Source organism: Cyclopterus lumpus, chromosome 12 (assembly GCF_009769545.1).
Source record: "Cyclopterus lumpus isolate fCycLum1 chromosome 12, fCycLum1.pri, whole genome shotgun sequence".
Classification (NCBI taxonomy): Eukaryota; Metazoa; Chordata; class Actinopteri; order Perciformes; family Cyclopteridae; genus Cyclopterus; species Cyclopterus lumpus.
The window spans coordinates 13,995,962-14,015,300 of record NC_046977.1 but is presented as its reverse complement, the minus strand read 5'-3'; positions in this window follow the sequence as shown (position 1 = coordinate 14,015,300).

Sequence of the window (19,339 nt, the reverse complement as noted above, 5' to 3'; positions counted from 1 at the left end):
TAAAAGTGTTCAGCAACAATTGCTGCATTGAATATTTAAAATGTTTTACAAAAGACACTGCAATATATAGACAGCTGCACTATATAGGGCACTTGAGGTTAAAGCAATAGTTTGACATTTCGGTGCCTCCGCTGGTCGCCTGGCATCCTCACAAGATTCAAGGAAGTCGCCGTGCTCGGCCAAGAAATAGTCCAGCAGACGACCCGTGCAGCCACAACTTGTCCTTTTAACTTGGCTCGCCGTTTCTCCCTTTTTCTACTCCCAATGCTAAGCTACCGTAGCTCCCGGCCGAATGTAGCTTTGTCTACAGTTTAAACTTATCGTATTGCAACACAGCTTTGTTCGAGCAATCAAGATAAAACGGGGTTTTAAAAACTACACTAATCTATATTCTGGTATTAATTGTGGAACCAGTGGCTTTATGTGTAATGTGAAAGGGCCTGTGGTAAATTGACTGCACTCTACCCTCCCGGAATGGAATGACTGGCTAATGAGCATACAGTAGAGGCACATTCAGCTGCTAAAGAGCCAGATATTAGGAGATGGCGAGGAGCAAAACAGAGATGAAAGAAGAATGAATATTAGTTGGATGGAACGTCAGAATAAAAGGGCTTCCTGACAAGGAACATGAAGCACTAAAGATGTATTTTGTATGTCATTTACAGACATCACTTCCATTTCACTACATTTCTTTGACCTGGTTAGGGGTCACCCAAAAGCTTCTTTTTTTTTCTTGCTCAATGCTGCTTCAATGTCAAATTCCTCCGCATAACTCTAGTTATGTGTTATTATCATGACAGATTGTGGCGTTCTACACTTGTTGTAGTACAGTGACTGTTTTATATAACCGCTGAGCTAAAAAATCATATAGCTTTTTTCAACCAACCTAAAAGACAAGAAATATAATTTCTTTTATGTTAATATAATAAAAATACGTCCATACTGTTCTGGCCTCTCACTGTGGTGGAAATTACTTGAGGCTTTCATCCTATGGACTAATATGCCAAAGATAAGAGCTTCTTGATTACATAGAATGAAATGGCCACTTTGAAATAAAGATCTTAATCTTTATGAAAATGCTGATGAATTCACTAAATAAAAAAATAACTCTTCTTTTCATTTTGTCCAAGGCTGTGGCAAAAGGAGTAGAGGTTTTCATGGTCGCTCTCATTTCTACGTTTAGATTTGAGTTTATGGAACAAACATTGAGGGAATGTCATGACACACACACACACACACACACACACACACACACACACACACACACACACCTACACACACAGTGGGAGAGTTATGGAGAAGAGGTGGTTTATTTACAAACAGATGCTCCTCCATAATGACTGTGGTGGTCCTTGGCGGTTGTGTGTGTGTGTGTGTGTGTGTGTGTGTGTGTGTGTGTGTGTGTGTGTGTGTGTGTGTGTGTGTGTGTGTGTGTGTGTGTGTGTGTGTGTGTATGTGTGTACAGCCTGTGGTTCTCTTAGGTTGGAGGCTACAGACTGGAGTCGGCGGTCGGTGATTGCTAGGTTAGAAAACCATGGACCACACAGGATCAGATGGGAGTGTGAGTGTGTGTGTGTGTGTGTGTGTGTGTGCTTTCCTGTATATACACGGTACGTTTGTGTGCCTACTCACTGTACTAACACTATATTACCCGATTGTTAAATGGATTAATTTAAACACTAAATAAAGACTTTACATCCATAATCTCCACTGATAGCTGTTGACTGTTGACACGTTGAAAATAACTTAAAATTCGGCACGCTTCTTCTTACTCTACAAAGCCTTTACAAGAATCAGTGAAACAGGCTGGGTATTTTTGTCGTCTTCTTCTTCGTTGCAGCAGGTGTCAAGCAGGCACTCTGGTATCGGCTCATTATTTCTGCGCAGCTTTGAAGAAAGACAGAAAGACTGAGTATGAGAGGGGAGAACGGGAAAAGAGGGAATTTGGGTTTCCCTTGCTATTTTCTCAGCTAATGAATTCTGACCTTTTGAATGTTTACTTGTCCCTTTTTTTGAGATGAGCTGGGCTTTCAGTTGAACAAGAAAAAAAAACTGAGAGAGAGAAGTAAGGACGGAAAAAAGTGGGTTTGGAAACTGAAAATGTACATTGTGTAAAGTTTTAAATAAGTTGGGTTTTTGCTTTTCTTACTGAAAATCATTAGTTTTTTTCTTTTTTTTTCTGCGTTCACTGTCTCTTTTTACTCTGCCTCTTTTGTATCTCTCTTCTCAATCTCTCCTCTTCATCTTTTCATTAGCTCTGTCAACTTCTTTCCCCACTTTCTTCTCTGAGCCTGGCAGATGGGAGAAATTGTGATTTATCTATCTGGCAATGGCTTAAAGACAGCACTCTGGACGCATATGCCGCACATACTGTTACTCAAATCCGACTAACTACCTTTAGCACTATCTAATCACCTCGCCCAGAAAAATAATTTCCTCTTAATGACCTCGACTCACTCAGTATCTGGAGCGCTTTTCCTTAATTTACCATTTTAATTCACACTTAATGTTCTTAGCTCACCTGCACTCTCTTTCAGCAATGAAGACGTTACATAAGAGCTGCAATTAGCTGTAAACTACTTTTTTTCTTGAACGCTTTCATCTATGTTTAGATGCATGTTCAACCCTTAATGAGAGGAACAGTAACAAGTTACTTTTTCTTCTGAGTTCTGCTCCCAGGTGTAAAAAACTAAAAACAATTAGACTAAGAAGGCAGCTGATTTACTGTTAAGCTTAATAGGTGGAAGTGGTCCAATCTTAATGGAATTAAAATTTTATGAATACCAGAATATGAGTGAGGAAGTGCACGCCGTTTTATGCTTGGATCTTTAAAAGCTTTGTGGGCTGGCAATGTTTGTGGCAATGACGTTTAAGCTGCCCACTCAAGTAAACACAACATCCGCAATGAGCAAATGCCCTTTCCGTGTAATGTCCAATAACAGACTGAATTTAAAAAAGAGGTAAGCATAGTAAGCATGAAGTGCAGGTTCAAGGCCAAACAGGCTCTCGGTCTCTGGTGATGGACCAGATGGAGGACTTATCTGTCTTCTTGAACTTCCTTAAACACTCGCTCTTGTACACGTAAGAAATGTAAATGACCTCCATCAGTCACCACTCGATGATAACCATGTCCCTCTGCTCAACATGTGTTTGTGTGTGAGGTTCAAACGCCACGCCGAGGACGGGCTGAGCAAGAGTACGGCAGTGGATCTGCACACATCACATTTCCAGGTGTGCATTGTAGTTGTATTTCCCATCCAGCATCACTTTCTCAATTCAGAACCTTGACTACGCTGTCGTTATAGTGAACGTCTGCTGTCCTGTGCATGTCCTTTATTTTTAACGGATGTTTCTTCAGACCAATTAGTATAAAAAAATTTAAAAAAAGATTGTAATTGAATTTTGAGGGTGTCTGTTGACATCTGCCCAGGGACTAGATGAGAGTTACACTTCTAGGCCTACTCTGGCTCATTCAGTCTTACTGTTGATCAATGGGTATACTCCCTGAGAAATAATTAACAGAAAAAGACTCACAGCGGCTTGGCTTTCACAAGCATGGAGGAGGCAAAAAGAGTTGGAATAATTGTCCCTATTGGTGATGAATGCTTCCCAGTGTTGTGCTTCAGTATAATTTCCATTGCCTTCAGCAATGCCCACATGTCCTAAAGTGGGAACATGTTTTTGGACCCACACATATCACTTCTACAGGAGAGCTGTCATGGCCCGCGACCAGACAGGAGAAGCTCCTCTGGCACTCCTCGACGGGCCGACCCCTCGCCGACATACAGCAGGTGCAGGGGGTTGATGGTACAAGTGTCCTGCCGAGATCAAGAAACACAGTTGAATGAGCTCGGCTCCTCCCCGGGGTGAATTTGAGCCTGCAGGTTGCATTCTGACCGAGGCGTACCGCTCATCCTCACAGATGGAGGGGGCTCGTTTCCTGTGCCAACGTGCCAGAGCATGTTCATGTGGTCCATGAGGAGAGTGGCGCGCCAGCTCATAAGGTAGTAATGCCATACAGCCCTGTGGCCTCAAATTCTGCCTCCTTCAACCAGCAGTGTCAAGTAAGAGGGAATCAACAATAGGTATTTAAAAGAGTGAGTAAACAAAAAGAACCGGAAAGATATAGAAACTATTTGCATTAATCGATCCATAACCATGTGTTTGTTTGTTTTTTGTCTCGTTCTCACCTGAAACCCCTCATGACTCCATGCACGCCATCGCTACGATGCATTGTTGCCTTTACAAGTCAGCATCCAGGCCCCCAAAACGGACAGTCTCCCATCATTTGCCATTTGAGTGTCCGTGAGGGTCGAGTGTGAAAGTACTGAAGACCACTATTTCCCACAATATTTGCGCATGCTGTGCAGCTTCGGTTCGCCATAAAATATGCCGTGGTGTGAAACTGGCACCGGAGCACAACTTAGTCTCACTTCGCCAACTCAAAGCCCCACCATCTGCCACGCTCTGTCACATTAATATTAGAGGCCATTAACATTTGTTCCTTTTGTTCTGTCCTATTTCTCTGTGTGCGTGAGTGTTTTCTCTCACCATTCACCACGAGGATGTGGTTTATCCTCAGATGTACACATTTCAAACCATCACTTCATCTTTTCTTTTTTTTTCTTACCCATCGTGAACTCTAAGCTTTGTTTGTTGACCAGTGTGGTGCCAAGAAAACGCCTGCAGGCTGTGTACACCAGGCAGGTGTGTAGAGTAAAAAAAAACTAAAAAAAAAACTGCCTATTTGATGCAAGATCAAGCACAAGGCAGTCAGACAGACATGGCGGTGTCAATGGAAGAACAACAAAGAGAAAAGGAGCTGCTGTTGCAGCTTTTTCCTAAAAGCTCGTTAATCCCAATTTAGCTGTCACAGGGATGAGGTAAGTGTCTGTGTGGTTGTGCGTGTATGCATTCGTATGAGAGAGAGAGAGAGAGAGAGAGAGAGAGAATGTGAAGCAGAGAGTAACGTCTTCTTGCAGTCTTGTACATCGCTTCGTAAACTGTCACATCAGCCAGTCAATTAGCCTGATGGCCAAAGAAAAGTAGATTTTCTTCAGTCTACCAGCTGGGGCTAAAACGAATTTGAGGCACACTTTAAAAGTGTGGGACAGTGGTTCTAGATGTTAAATCTTAGGGAGCATGATTCATAATTAATGTCAAGGGGATTGCCAGATTTTTACGAATTCATGTGTGAAAGCGAGAATATCTACGAGTCGACTGTTTCGTCGTTTCAACTCACCCTGAAATTACAAAATGACCTGTTCATGTACGGGTTAAACAAACGTGATACATACAGCTTTAAAAAAGGTAATGGAAGGGATTTAATTTCATTTATTTTTTACTTTGTACAGAGCCAGGCCAGTTATTGTCTCCTTAACCCGAAAAAAACAAGCATTTACACGTGGCATTTTTCTTTAGTTTAAGTTTACAAAAGACAATTATTCCCAAGAAAATGTGACGCAGTAGTTTGGTATTGGCTCCAGCTCTGAACAGCACTGATGGAAACGTTGTGCAACTTTCTACTCTTTACTAATCCTGTTTTCCAGCATGTTATTGATATTGGACGTGACACATTAGAAATTTAAAAAAAAAAACATACTTGACCTACTTGTTTACTTGCATTGGGAAAGAAGTATCTTGGCTATTTTTAGAAGGTGTTGCCACATAAAAAAATATATAGAAACTGCATTTACATGCGAATGTTTGTAGAAAAGGGGCTTTGGTCTCAAATCTCTGTGCTCAGCTTGACTATATTAGCTAACGTTGTGTCTTGTGTTACCATGAACCGGCAACAAAGGCACTTAATTAATTAAGAAAAACGTTATGGCTGGGATTAAAATAAGTGTTTAAACTAACAGTAACAAGATGGCGGTAGATGGTCAAATCAAGATGCCTAGACCAATTATCCTCCCTCCACCAAGCTCTGCATATGCTCTGTGTGTGTCTGTCTGAGTGAGAGAGACACTCCGCGTCCTCCCCTCACCCCCTAATTAGAGCTGAAGGTAACATTGTGGAGCATGCACACACGCGCACACCTGCAGGAAGACCTCTTGTACACTTATCATGTGTGTCGGGTGCACACACACACACACACACAAACACACACACACACACACACACACACACACACACACACACACACATACATACAATATTACTCCAGTATTCTAAGAAGTATCTTGAGGTTTAATTTTTCAAAAGAGAGTGTACTCATTTGAGAAAAAAAATAAGACTCCTCCTCACTCCCCCAATGTCACATGAAGGGAAACGAGAACAAAAGTTGAACGCCCACTGCTAAGAATGGAAACATTGCCGACTCCGTGCGGATGAGGATTACTGCGTGTGAGGCACGGAAGAGGACAGTCGACATAATGAGCCGGAGAAGCCACCAATTGCACTTAATTCCCCTTCATCTGCTTCTCAGAGTCACAAGACTCGCAGAAGTTCATATCGACTCCCACCATTGTCAGCTATCCTTGTACAACCCGCTCTGCAATGAATAACTTCTGCTCTACTCGGCATTAATGATTTACGTGCAGCTGTCGCAGCTCAGTGCCAGAGCAGGAACGACTGAGATGTCCATGGGTGAAGGAAATGCAAGACTATCAGTGGCATTATGTTTATTATATTCAACACTATGACAAGAACGTTTCATCGTTCTAAAGTCGAGACCTCGACATCACCTCCTAGTTCTCAGACAGAGATGTTGGATCAATGATGTGTCCTTGAGCAAGACACTTAACCCTGAGTTGCTCCCTGTAGCCGTGTCTACGGTGTATGAATGCAACATGATTGTAAGTGGCTTTGGATAAAAGCGTCAGCTAAATGACATGTAATGTAATAATGTGATTAGTGAGAAATGTTTGTGTTAAAAAATACAATATAATTTCTAAAATTTAGCTACAACTGTACTATTGTGGAAAATAGCGGCACTGTGACGTCGAGCTTTGGAGCCAGCCTGCAGTCAGACACATGTTCTGTTTACTTCCTTTAGTCAGTTTCTTCAGAGCATGTTCACCATAAAGCCCCATAAGGTCACCATGAAGCCCCATAAGGTCACCATGAAGCCCCATAAGGTCACCATAAGCCCCATAAGGTCACCATAAAGCCCCATAAGGTCACCATGAAGCCCCATAAGGTCACCATAAGCCCCATAAGGTCACCATAAAGCCCCATAAGGTCACCATAAAGCCCCATAAGGTCACCATGAAGCCCCATAAGGTCACCATAAGCCCCATAAGGTCACCATAAAGCCCCACAAGGTCACCATAAGTCCCAAAAGGTCATCATAAAGCCCCATAAGGTCACCATAAAGCCCCATAAGGTCACCATGAAGCCCCATAAGGTCACCATAAAGCCCCATAAGGTCACCATAAGCCCCATAAGGTCACCATGAAGCCACAATAAGCCCCATAAGGTCACCATGAAGCCCGATAAGGTCACCATAATCCCCACAAGGTCACCATAAAGCCCCACAAGGTCACCATAAGCCCAAATAAGGTCACCATGAAGCCCCATAAGGTCACCATGAAGCCCGATAAGGTCACCATGAAGCCCGATAAGGTCACCATAAAGCCCCATAAGGTCACAATAAGCCCTATAAGGTCACCATAAGCCCCATAAGGTCACCATAAGCCCCATAAGGTCACCATGAAGCCCCACAAGGTCACCATAAGCCCCATAAGGTCACCATGAAGCCCGATAAGGTCACCATAATCCCCACAAGGTCACCATAAAGCCCCACAAGGTCACCATAAGCCCAAATAAGGTCACCATGAAGCCCCATAAGGTCACCATAAAGCCCGATAAGGTCACCATGAAGCCCGATAAGGTCACCATAAAGCCCGATAAGGTCACAATAAGCCCCATAAGGTCACCATAAGCCCCATAAGGTCACCATGAAGCCCCACAAGGTCACCATAAGCCCCATAAGGTCACCATGAAGCCCGATAAGGTCACCATAATCCCCACAAGGTCACCATAAAGCCCCACAAGGTCACCATAAGCCCAAATAAGGTCACCATGAAGCCCCATAAGGTCACCGTGAAGCCCGATAAGGTCACCATAAGCCCCATAAGGTCACCATGAAGCCCGATAAGGTCACCATAATCCCCACAAGGTCACCATAAAGCCCCACAAGGTCACCATAAGCCCAAATAAGGTCACCATGAAGCCCCATAAGGTCACCATGAAGCCCGATACGGTCACCATGAAGCCCGATAAGGTCACCATGAAGCCCGATAAGGTCACCATAAGCCCAAATAAGGTCACCATGAAGCCCGATAAGGTCACCATGAAGCCCGATAAGGTCACCATAAGCCCTATAAGGTCACAATAAGCCCCATAAGGTCACTATGAAGCCCCATAAGGTCACAATGAAGCCCCATAAGGTCACCATAAGCCCCATAAGGTCACAATAAGCCCCATAAGGTCACTATGAAGCCCCATAAGGTCACCATGAAGCCCCATAAGGTCACCATAAGCCCCATAAGGTCACCATGAAGCCCCATAAGGTCACCATAAAGCCCCATAAGGTCACCATAAGCCCCATAAGGTCACCATGAAGCCCCATAAGGTCACCATAAGACCCATAAGGTCACCATGAAGCCCCATTTTCCGTAATGTTTTTTTCCTCTAATTGCTGTAGTAATTCAGTGAGTCACTTTAAAACCTTTTTTCCATCTGAGACTTGCAAGAAGACATTGAGTACTACTAAACAGCATCATATTGACAGAACATCACTCCATTCAACATAAACACCACAGTTCAGACCATAATTGTTAAATGCAACGAGATCAGGTTTGTGAGAAACCAGTTTTTGGTCACAGAGAAAAACAGGTTGTCTACGCTTTTTGAGATTTTAATACTACACAAATCAATACATAAAACAGTAGGTAACTGTCCTCCCTCTCAATCTAATATATTTTATTTTCCACATTATTAGCAAGTAAAATGCTCCTCACGACGGGGCTTCTTCAGTCCATGTGGCTGCTGCAGTTTATTCTATAGATTTATTTTTTTATCTTTTTTTTTTCTCTCTTTTGTGTGGCTTCACACCTAATGTTTGATTTTATTTGAATTCCTTCCCTGCTTTTCAAATTCAATTGCTTTTCTTCTTTCAGCACTTTATCCCAGTCCGCGTTCGGATCCGGTCACGTCCCAAAAGCCGAATGCTTAGTGGTTCAACTAATAAGTCCATCAGTCATTAAATATTAACATTATGAAACAAGAGTCCGGAGCTGTGATAAAAGGATTGAAGTGGAGAAGCTGTAGGGTGACTAATGAAAATGAAATGTTTCTGTAATAGTATTTTGAGTGATATTTTCATTATTCCATAATGACACTAGAAAGTCTCAGTGGTTGGGAATTAGCCCCCTACCCATATAATCATCTGGTCTTTTTTTTCTATTTTTCTGTCTCTTTCTCCTATCAAATGTCATAAATTAGCTCATCAGTCTTACTTTGGTAAATTAAAATCCCCTTTAAGCTGTTATTGTACTCGACGGTGCTCCAGCATTTGTGGTTTTTGGCAAGCCGTGTGCCGTGTGCCGTGTGCCGTGTGCGCTTATGATCAGCCAGCTGCCAGTGTTCCCTGATCTGACTACCTGGATATGAAACGAGTCCCACGAAACAGAAAGCACACATTCCTGAAAGCAGCCGCTGCCAGAGTCATATCAAGGTGAGCCGGCACCAAAAAAAACCCCAAAAAACGTTGACGTGGGGTTTGAGTTTAGTGCTCCCGTTTACCAGATTTGAACTGCAATGGAATATTTTCTGCTGAGAGAGATACTATTAAACATCACATGTTTTGATATGTCATGATATATCATTACCCTACAATTAAGAGCCACGTCACTCGTATTATATTCAACCTGCTAATTTTAGAATATTGCACAAATCTAAATATTACATTATCTAAATGTGTTTTTTGGTTTGGTTTGGAGCTGAACTCGAACCGATTTGGCCCAAAGCATACAACGAAGTGTGATGAAGATCTCCAGCAGGTCAAGAGCCACAACATAGAAAAGTTTTCTTTCTGCTTCACATGAAACTCAAGCGTCAGTGTAAATGAACTTCCATTTGTCCCCCAGCGATCATAGCCAGCTCCCCTCAAGATGAGTCAGACCTGTGCATAGACTGCATATATAAATATATGACCAATCAGCAGACAGTCCCTGTACAGTGAAGCCAAAATATGCTCGATACAGGAGTTGCCGTGTTGAAATGTCATCTGCACAGAAGTGATCGAGCAGCGCCATCGAGATCAATCAATAACCTGCCCGAACTAATCGTGAGCATTTCTGAATGCGTTTTCTTTTTTTCGTTTTTTTTTTTTTTATGTGTACTGTGAAGCCCCTGTCCCATCCGCTAACATGGAGGACGGCAGGATTTATAAGCTTTAACGCAGGGATATCGTGGGTCAGCAGGTTTGAATTTTGACGTTTTATACCAATTACGAGGAAATCCAGTATCACACTATCTTACATTAGTATAATTATACTTCATGAAACTAAACCATTGTCAAAATATGACGGGGATAAGAACTGTGAATGCTGAACTGCTGCAAATGTCCCCCATAACATCATGTCGACGATGTCCTATGTCGATGTTAAGATGTTCCCTGTCTGCTTTAAAACTAGGAAGAAGAAAAACCGGAATCGGAGACGTTAATGACTAAAGCCCCATCACCCTGACGACTCTAATCTTTGAAAGGCTTGTGTTGGATCGTCTCTAAACCCCTCCTCCCCCAGTTGGACCACCTGCAGTGCGCCAGCCCCGCTAACAGCCAGCGGATGATGCAGCCAGCAGGAGACTGCACTTCACCCTCCAGCATGTACAGTATTTGATGATTCAGTTTGTGGGAGCTCTGACACCACGGGCTCCGTCGGCTGATAGTACCAGTTTCTCTTTGGTGGTGGATCTCTGCTTCCTGACAGAAAACACCATAGCAATGCCACAAGAGCTCCTCTGTGACTCACTGACTCCCAGCACAGATTTAAGGGAGGCTCAGTTTGCAGGAACTGAAGAGCTGTTCAAGTGGCGCTATACACAGATTGTGTATACTTGAGTATGTGTTGGAGTGTGCAATGTGTCATGTTACTTTTCTCTCCTGCGGGACTGAAACAAAGTACATTGAGTTGCCACTCCATTAGGTGCACCTGTGCATTAGAATGCGATCCAATCCAGCTGTGCCATGAATTTGACCTTTTATAAAAGCGTGGTGTTTCCAATGTGCAACTCCTTTCTACATACATGAGGCGTGACTCACGCGCACACGGGTACACCTTTCTTCAGCAGTTTGAGAATACTTCATCGGAGCACGCGATTATGTATAACGCAAAGAACATTGGGAATGCATGCGAAAAAAAAGAAAAGAAACAAATCTCCATCTTTGAGGAAACATGCTGCTGGCGTAATTCTGTATCCTCGAACTGTGATTAGAAGACAGATGTTTTTTTTCTAATTGCTCGCTCTACGGACGGCGATGTTATTTGCAGCTTCGCGACCCACTGCTTGTAATTATCGAAAAAAAGCGACCTCTCCTCGTCCTTCACGGAGAATCGATGAACGCAGTGTGGCATACTGGAGAGGGAATGTGGGAGCTGTGGGCGCGATGTGCTGCAGGCTCATTGACGCGGATTGACTAACAGTTCGGTTTTGGTAGTACGATTTAATTAACAAACATTCGTTCACCCAGTGAGATAGAAGATTGAAAAGAGAAGAGGAAAGGAGTCTAATCATGATATTATGTATTTCCATTTCTCATTGTGGGATCCCTCTTTATTGTCATAATTACCTTACTCTTACTTATGTTCACGTGTTGATACTTGAACAGCGTCACGCCCCAGATGGTTTGATACCAGGAGCCATCGGATAGTTTAACTTCAACTTGAAGCCTGACAAGATGGAGTTTCACATGATTTGGGGATATCGACAGAATTCAGCTGCAGCGCAAGGCAACTTGAAAACTTGTGTGTTGATGCTTTTCTTTTTATCTTAGCCCCAGAAACTCTAACAAGCCGTTATTTGTTAAGCTAGGGATCTTTTTATATTTAGGAGAAAAATCCAATTTGTCAATCCAAAATAGAAAAATCCTCCTTTCCATAATTGTGCTTTATAATTGCATGTTAAAAACCAAAAATACATCATTTCAAGGGTTAATTGTGGCAAAAGCAACATTATAAAATGTTGTGGTCAGAATACAAAAGGGAGAGGTACAGGGTTTCTCCAAAAACAGAACACGATATATCAAAAACATAAAACCTAAATTGTCAAATACCATAAGAGGCATTGAAAAGCTGATTTGTTGCAGTCAAGTTTTAAATGATCGTTAAGGGATCGGTGTTCAAACATCATCAATCAATACTCACTGAGACGTCTGTCAAGACCAAATAACACAAGATAAGAGGTGTAATTTGGGAAGAAAATATACTAATAAACAAATGTTGATCGTTTCCTCAAAGTTATAAGCTTCAGATTCTTAATGTATTTGAAATTACTTTCTTAATGAATATTAAAAACCAGGAAAGTATAAACTAACCTTGTCTGAGCAGGAAGTGGTCTAATGTAATGTAATAAGATATCAAGAAAAGCTAAAGGAATGGCTGCTGCGCACATTTCTGATAGTAACATGATCAAGCCAAAAAGCCCAATATCTATGGGGTCAGATTAGTCTCAATAATTGCAAATGCACACAGAAGGATATACAAATAAATTAGACTCACAAATGCACGTAAAACGATTCACAAATACATTACAATGCAGACATAAATAAATTACGATTTATATTAATGCAAAAGAAAAATCACAAATATATTTATGCCTCTCCCCTGCCTGGCTGGATTCATAAATGTGTTTTTTTCAACATAGACCTGATCTGTAGCCAATCAGATGTCGCCCTCATTTTCAACCAATCACAAAAGTGAATATTGTGAACATGTAAATATCATTACTCTTCACTGGATATATTATTTGTCATCATCAAAATGTGATCAATAACTGATTGTTTCACCATTTCAGTATTGTGATTATAGATGTTGACGTGTATGTATTCACAGTTTAATCTCAAACAGGCTTCTTAAAAAGCACGTTCCAATGAAATGAAACAGAATTGGGACATTGTTTAGAGGGAAATCTATTTTCACAAAATATATGTTTCTAATCTCCGTCGGCGCGAGTCTGCGTCCGGAGGACAAAGTGGAAACTCCCGTGTGCGTCCACACTGTTTGGGTCCAGTGTGAAACCAAAAGGCAGCGTTGATTTATTCCAATTCACGCCCGTAACTCCAAATAAACCCTGCGAAACCCCATTCCGTTTTAGTAAACCTAACCAAGCACTTCGCTTGCGTGTTTGTTTTTGTGTCAACGCACAATGTTAATCACTTGTTCAGAACTGCGAGCGTAATCTGGAGAAAGTACAAACATCATTTGGGAGGAGAACGGGTTATTCATCTGTGATAAATACCCGACGACAAACGTGTCGTTAGGAAGCCGCGGGATCGCGTTGATGCTACAGCGCTTCGTGTCACGCATCCATCTCACTGGAACTGGAAATATATCAGGCAAAAATAATTGCGCGAGTGTAGGTGTGCATGTCGGCGTTAAGTGGTCGTGCACGCGCTTGTCCGTGCGCGTCAACAGCTTGACCTTCGGTACATTAATGACATCAATTAGAACGGCTTTGATTACCACTGCCTCAATTACGTCTGCCTCAACAGGGCAGTCTGCTTGACCCCCACACCACACACACACACACACACACACACACAAGCGAGGCAAAGACACACACAAATCTAACACACACACACACACGCACACACACACACAAGCGAAGCAAAGACACACACAAATCTAACACACACACAGACACAAATGTTGGTCTGCCATCGACCTAATGAGCCTTTTAAAGCCTCATAGGGCCTGATAATGATCATGACGTGGGCTTCGTGAGCTATTATGACATAAAAAGCTCTGGTTTTGTGTGTGTGTATGTGTGTGTGTGTGTGTGTGTGTGTATAGAATATTATAATATATAATAATGGAAACTCATTAATCATTTTCTTCCTTAGTATATCTAAATCAAACGGGGTCTGGCTACAGCATCTTTGGTTCACTGTAGCCTGTGTTGAACCACTGAGGTGGCCCAAAAGAAAAGACTACTTGTATCCTCTTTCTATGCATTCTGATATATATATATATATATATATATATATATATATATATATATATATATATATATATATATATATATATATATATATACATCATTCCGTCAACTCAGCCTTTAAAAGATGGTGGCACTATAGGCTTGCATGTCTGCAATCTACTCGTGAACAGCGTAGAAAAGAGTTAAAGGCTGCGTGACAGGAACAGAACAAGTCGGCTCGGCCATATATCTGAGAAGACACCAACAGCAGTCATGTGAGGTAAACGTTCGCCACGTCAGAGTTTATTCGGCAAAGGCGTTCTCTTATCCCATTAAGCGCATCGACTCTTTTTCAAAGTTTCATCACATTTCCCATGCAGCTTTTCCAATACCAAATGTGCATGAATGTGTACGAACCCTTTTGTCAGCCCCGAGGACGGATCACAGAACAAGTCGGAGGAGACAGCCTTTTAACTTTGTTTCTGCATTAGGGGAAGCACTTGTCCACGTCTGTGAAGGTTAACAGTTAAGCATGCTTTTGAAAAAAAAAAGAAGAAGATCCTTTTAATCTCTGCATTCACACAACAATGAGACGCAGGTCTGCTTTTTCAATTTCCTCCACTTGACAGGAGGTCTGTGCTAACCTCAACCGCATAAGTGTGGACATGGCCTCAAATAACAAGACGATAAGCCAGTGTGCAATTATCTATCCACGGCTCTCCCTCTCTTATTTTAATAAAAATGAACACCATCTATCTCTGTCTGTCACTCCCTCCATCTTCCCGGCCCCTCTTCCCTCAACCCATTTGTCCCTCAGCCAGAGACACCAATTACTTCTCCTTTGCAATGAAGAGAAAATACTTTCTCTCCCCGATCTGCATCTCTCCTCCATGTTTTGCTCCCGGACTAATCCCCCCATCCCATTCCGGAGTTGCTCCCAGAGTTGTTCTCCCCGTTTCTGGAAAGGCGCCACCTTCCCTCCCTGGCCCAAACCCACAGCTATTAATTCTGCTAATGACAGATAAATGAAGCATGGAGATGAGGAGGCTAGTGCAGATCTTAACACACACACAGAGACACACACACACACACACATGCACAAGCATGCAGATACAGAATATACATGCAAATGTGAACACACACACACACAGAGTTAACTCTTTCACCCGCTAATTGACTTTGATTGAGGACCATCTCTCTTTTTTTCTTTCATCCCAACCATGTCAGCATTAGAGGCTCGTCTGTACACAGTGTGCCACTTGTGTGTATGTTGTCTAAGAGGGAAAGAGAGACACTCTCAAGTTTGGGTTTACAGTTACTTCATAAGCGGATCATCTGACCTCCAGGGAAAAGGGACCGTGTTTGGATTGAGCTCGTAGGGGCGGGGAGAGGAGAGGAGCTGAGAAACACTTGGCATTGTTGCAGCATCCTGAAACCTGAAGCATCCGCAGCGATTTTTGAATGAAGTACAAGTAAACAAAAGCAAAATGAAGGAAACAGAATCCTGGTAAATAGGGATTATCGAGCAGAGTGGAATATGACTGGATAAGATGGAAATTTAGGATGATATAGTATGACTAAAAAGACTGCAGGATTAAACAATCCAAACTATTTACTCTCTTCTTAAGCCTTTAAGGGAATTATTTATATCCACAGCCTCATCTGAACAGATGTTAGCTCTTCAAATACTTTGTTCAGGGATATATACAATATTTAACATTCACAGCTCACATAAATCAAACAGTACTTTTTTTTATTTTCTCATTACCATACATTACGATAATGAAGTATATTACAGCGCTGGGTGTTTTGCATATAATGGGGATGTTCTTAATTGGGCTAATGACTGTTTCGCTAAAGCAGATGAAAAGGTCAACACTCCACTTTGACTTCAAAACTCTGCATAGCAATTTCAACCCGCCCGCCTGGCTAACTGTGAAATATATTCAGCCTGTAGATTATCATTTTAATTAATCTTGCTTACTTGGTCGTGTAATTTAAACATTTGCTGGATGGAGAGAGGAGGAGGGAGCTAGAGGATGGTGGGATGTGGGGTGTGACAGGAAGGAGAAGGAGGGATGCTTTTGTGTCAGGGGGTCTGTGTGTGTGTGTGTGTGTGTGTGTATGCAGGCGGGCAACTATGTTTGCTAATTAGTATCACCTTCACAGAAACGATGCTATTCTCTGCCTCAAAATGCCAAATAACTTAAACCCATGCTTTAAGGAGCAAATGGATAAACCAAAGATATAATGAGATAACAATTGTTGGAGAGAACTGATTTTACTCCCCTGCCATTAAAAATATACAACATTGTTGCTTTTGGTCTTTACACCCAATGTCAATGTTGTTGTATTATTGCTTTCTACAATATCTACCCATGGCAACTACAGTAGGGTTTATGTGAAGGAAATAAAATAATGTATGGATAAGGTCCATATGCTTCCACTTTGTTACGGTTCGAGAAAGATAGTGGGTATTGTTAATAAAAACCTGGATTTGAATTGATCATAGCCACTACCCTGACCTTGTTTTACACCTTGTTACATAGAGGGCACAATATGACCTCCTCTGGCGCTGAAATGTGGCCGCTATAGCTTGAGGTGCAGAATTGTGAATTGGAGCCCACTTCCTATCTTTATTCAAGAGCGTGTTCTTTCAATTTGGGAGCATGACTTATTGATTTCACTTTAGATTGTGTAATGCTCTCCCTCAAAACCCTGTCCTCACACTCAAACAGACCCTGCTTGTGGTCGGATTTCTGCTCAACCTGTATGCTTGCACTCCGATATCTCATTGCTCGCACAGATTCCCTCACCTCCAAGCGTTAGCCCTTCTCTTCACACTTTGGGCTGCTTCTGCGTGCTCGTCAAACTTCTGCCCTCCTCCGCTCTTGGATTGTTTTTGTGCAACAACCCCGTCAACATGTCCCAACCAATAGAATGCCAGGTGTTGTGTTGGCCGATGAAATGATCTGCGCCTCGTTACGAGTGCGTTTCGCTTCACTGGAACGTCCCTGACGAGCAGTTACTCTCTGACCTGGCACACCGGGGCTTTATTGTGTCCTCCACTTGCTTTACAAATTATGCAACCTTTTACAACGCTGGATTAAATCATATCTAATTGGCCATCAACAGTGTGTGCAGATGAAAAAGAAATGATCACCTTCACACAAGGCTGGATTTTAGGACAACTGATCTACAGAATATATATATATATATACACACACATATATATACACATACATATATGAATATACATATATATGTGTTTGCAGATGACACCCTGCAATACCCATGTATATAAAAGCTAAAATATGTAGGGAAATAAGAATATCACCAAATGGCTAAATGACTAACTGGTGGAAATTATTTTTTTATATGTTTTTTGTTGAAATTGTCATTACATCCTGACAGCAATTATTTAAACAAATGCTCTGACTAAAGGTCCACCGCTGCCTGTCTCCCTACTAGCCGGCCTCCCTGTGTGGTTCCCTCGAGGTCCTTCTTGCACTGAGTTCACCACCAACCCCACAAGTTCTCGGCCCTTTTTACGGCGCACATTTGACACTCCATGCCAAAGAAGAGTAAACACAGGTGTGATTGATACATTGAATTATAGACCCATTCTATTAAGTGTGTCACAGTTGTTCCAGTGAGCCAGCATGCACAATATACCACGCAGGGCCCTGACCTAGAGAAATGATACTGGTCCATAATTAATGTTATTAATGACACCCTGCAACGAAAAACAAAATGGCTGCTGTGAAAAAGGGCCAATAGTATTTCTTCATCAAAACTTAAACCAATCTAAAAATGATTGATTAAGCAGTATCGGGGATTAAATGGAGCTGCAGACACAGGGTCACACACAAAATGTACACAATATAATGACACTCATATATATTATTTAAATGTAATATTTCAGTCCTGATTTGCGTTTCCAAACACATTTGGTGAGCACGACAGTCTCTCTAACAAATGTTTGTGACCTTTTGTAACAACCTTTCCTCATATCTGTCCTCAGTTACCGAATTGTCTGATTGTTTTCATACCTGCAGCTTTTCTTTAAAACCCTGACATGTTTTGAAAGCCTGCTGTGAGTTTTATTTGTCCGGATTTTGTAAATGCCCAAAGTGGCAATTGCATGACCTGGTGACAGTTGATGATTGAAGTAATTTTCCATCTTTTTTGCCGGGTACTTACAAAATGAAGCATAGTTATGCCTGTGGCATTAAATAATATATATATTGAGGTGGAGGCTAATAATACAAAAATGTAATGTTTTCAGCACACTTAAGAAAATTGCTGCAAACATCGTGTTTCTCTTCAAAATATCATCCCCCACCCCCACCCTCAGCATTTGTCCATTTCTGAATTGTTTTCAGCAGGACTGAGATAAAAAATAGATCATATGTTTTCCCATTGCTGGGTAGGTGCCACCATTGACACAGGCCTACCCGGGAGGGCATTAGCATATACAACCTCATGCCAGACAAATCCTATATATAATTCACTTTCCCCCCATCCCTCCATATGTATCCAATAGGTCTAAAGGCAAAACATTTTGTACAAAAAACCACACACTGGTGGTATTTGATGGATGCCACAATGTACCTGTTGCCATGCAGCTTTGATTAACCCATGCTCTCTGAGTCCTGCTGTGGAGGTTGCTGCTGTCTGACAGCAAATGCGTCCCATTCGGAGGTCACATGTGGGGGGGAGGGGGGAGGGGGGACCTGACATCTTACATCCAAGCACTGTTGGGACCTGAGATGAATTATCCAATCTGTTTTCACTCCCAATGTGTCCAATAATGCACAATATCAGCACAGTTCTGTTCAGAGTCTTTTTTCTGAATACAAAAAAATCACTTGTTGTTTTCTCGCAGAATGCTATTGGTTAATGGTACCAATACATGATTCAAAATACGAAACAAAAGCAACAAAAAAGAATCAAATAAAAACAACACAAAAGTGCACATAGGAGGGGTTTCCCCACTTTTCCTGGACCGATTTGCAGATAGGAGGTTTTGAGCACTTTGGCCATCAATATATGTCGACTTGGTGTGAGCATGTGTTGAAATCATCACATCAAGAAACGTTTGCCATGTGCACGCTGAGATGCATTTGCTTTTCCATTCCAGAGTTATTTTGGTCACACACACACAGTCCTTGTCCTTGTTACTCACTCC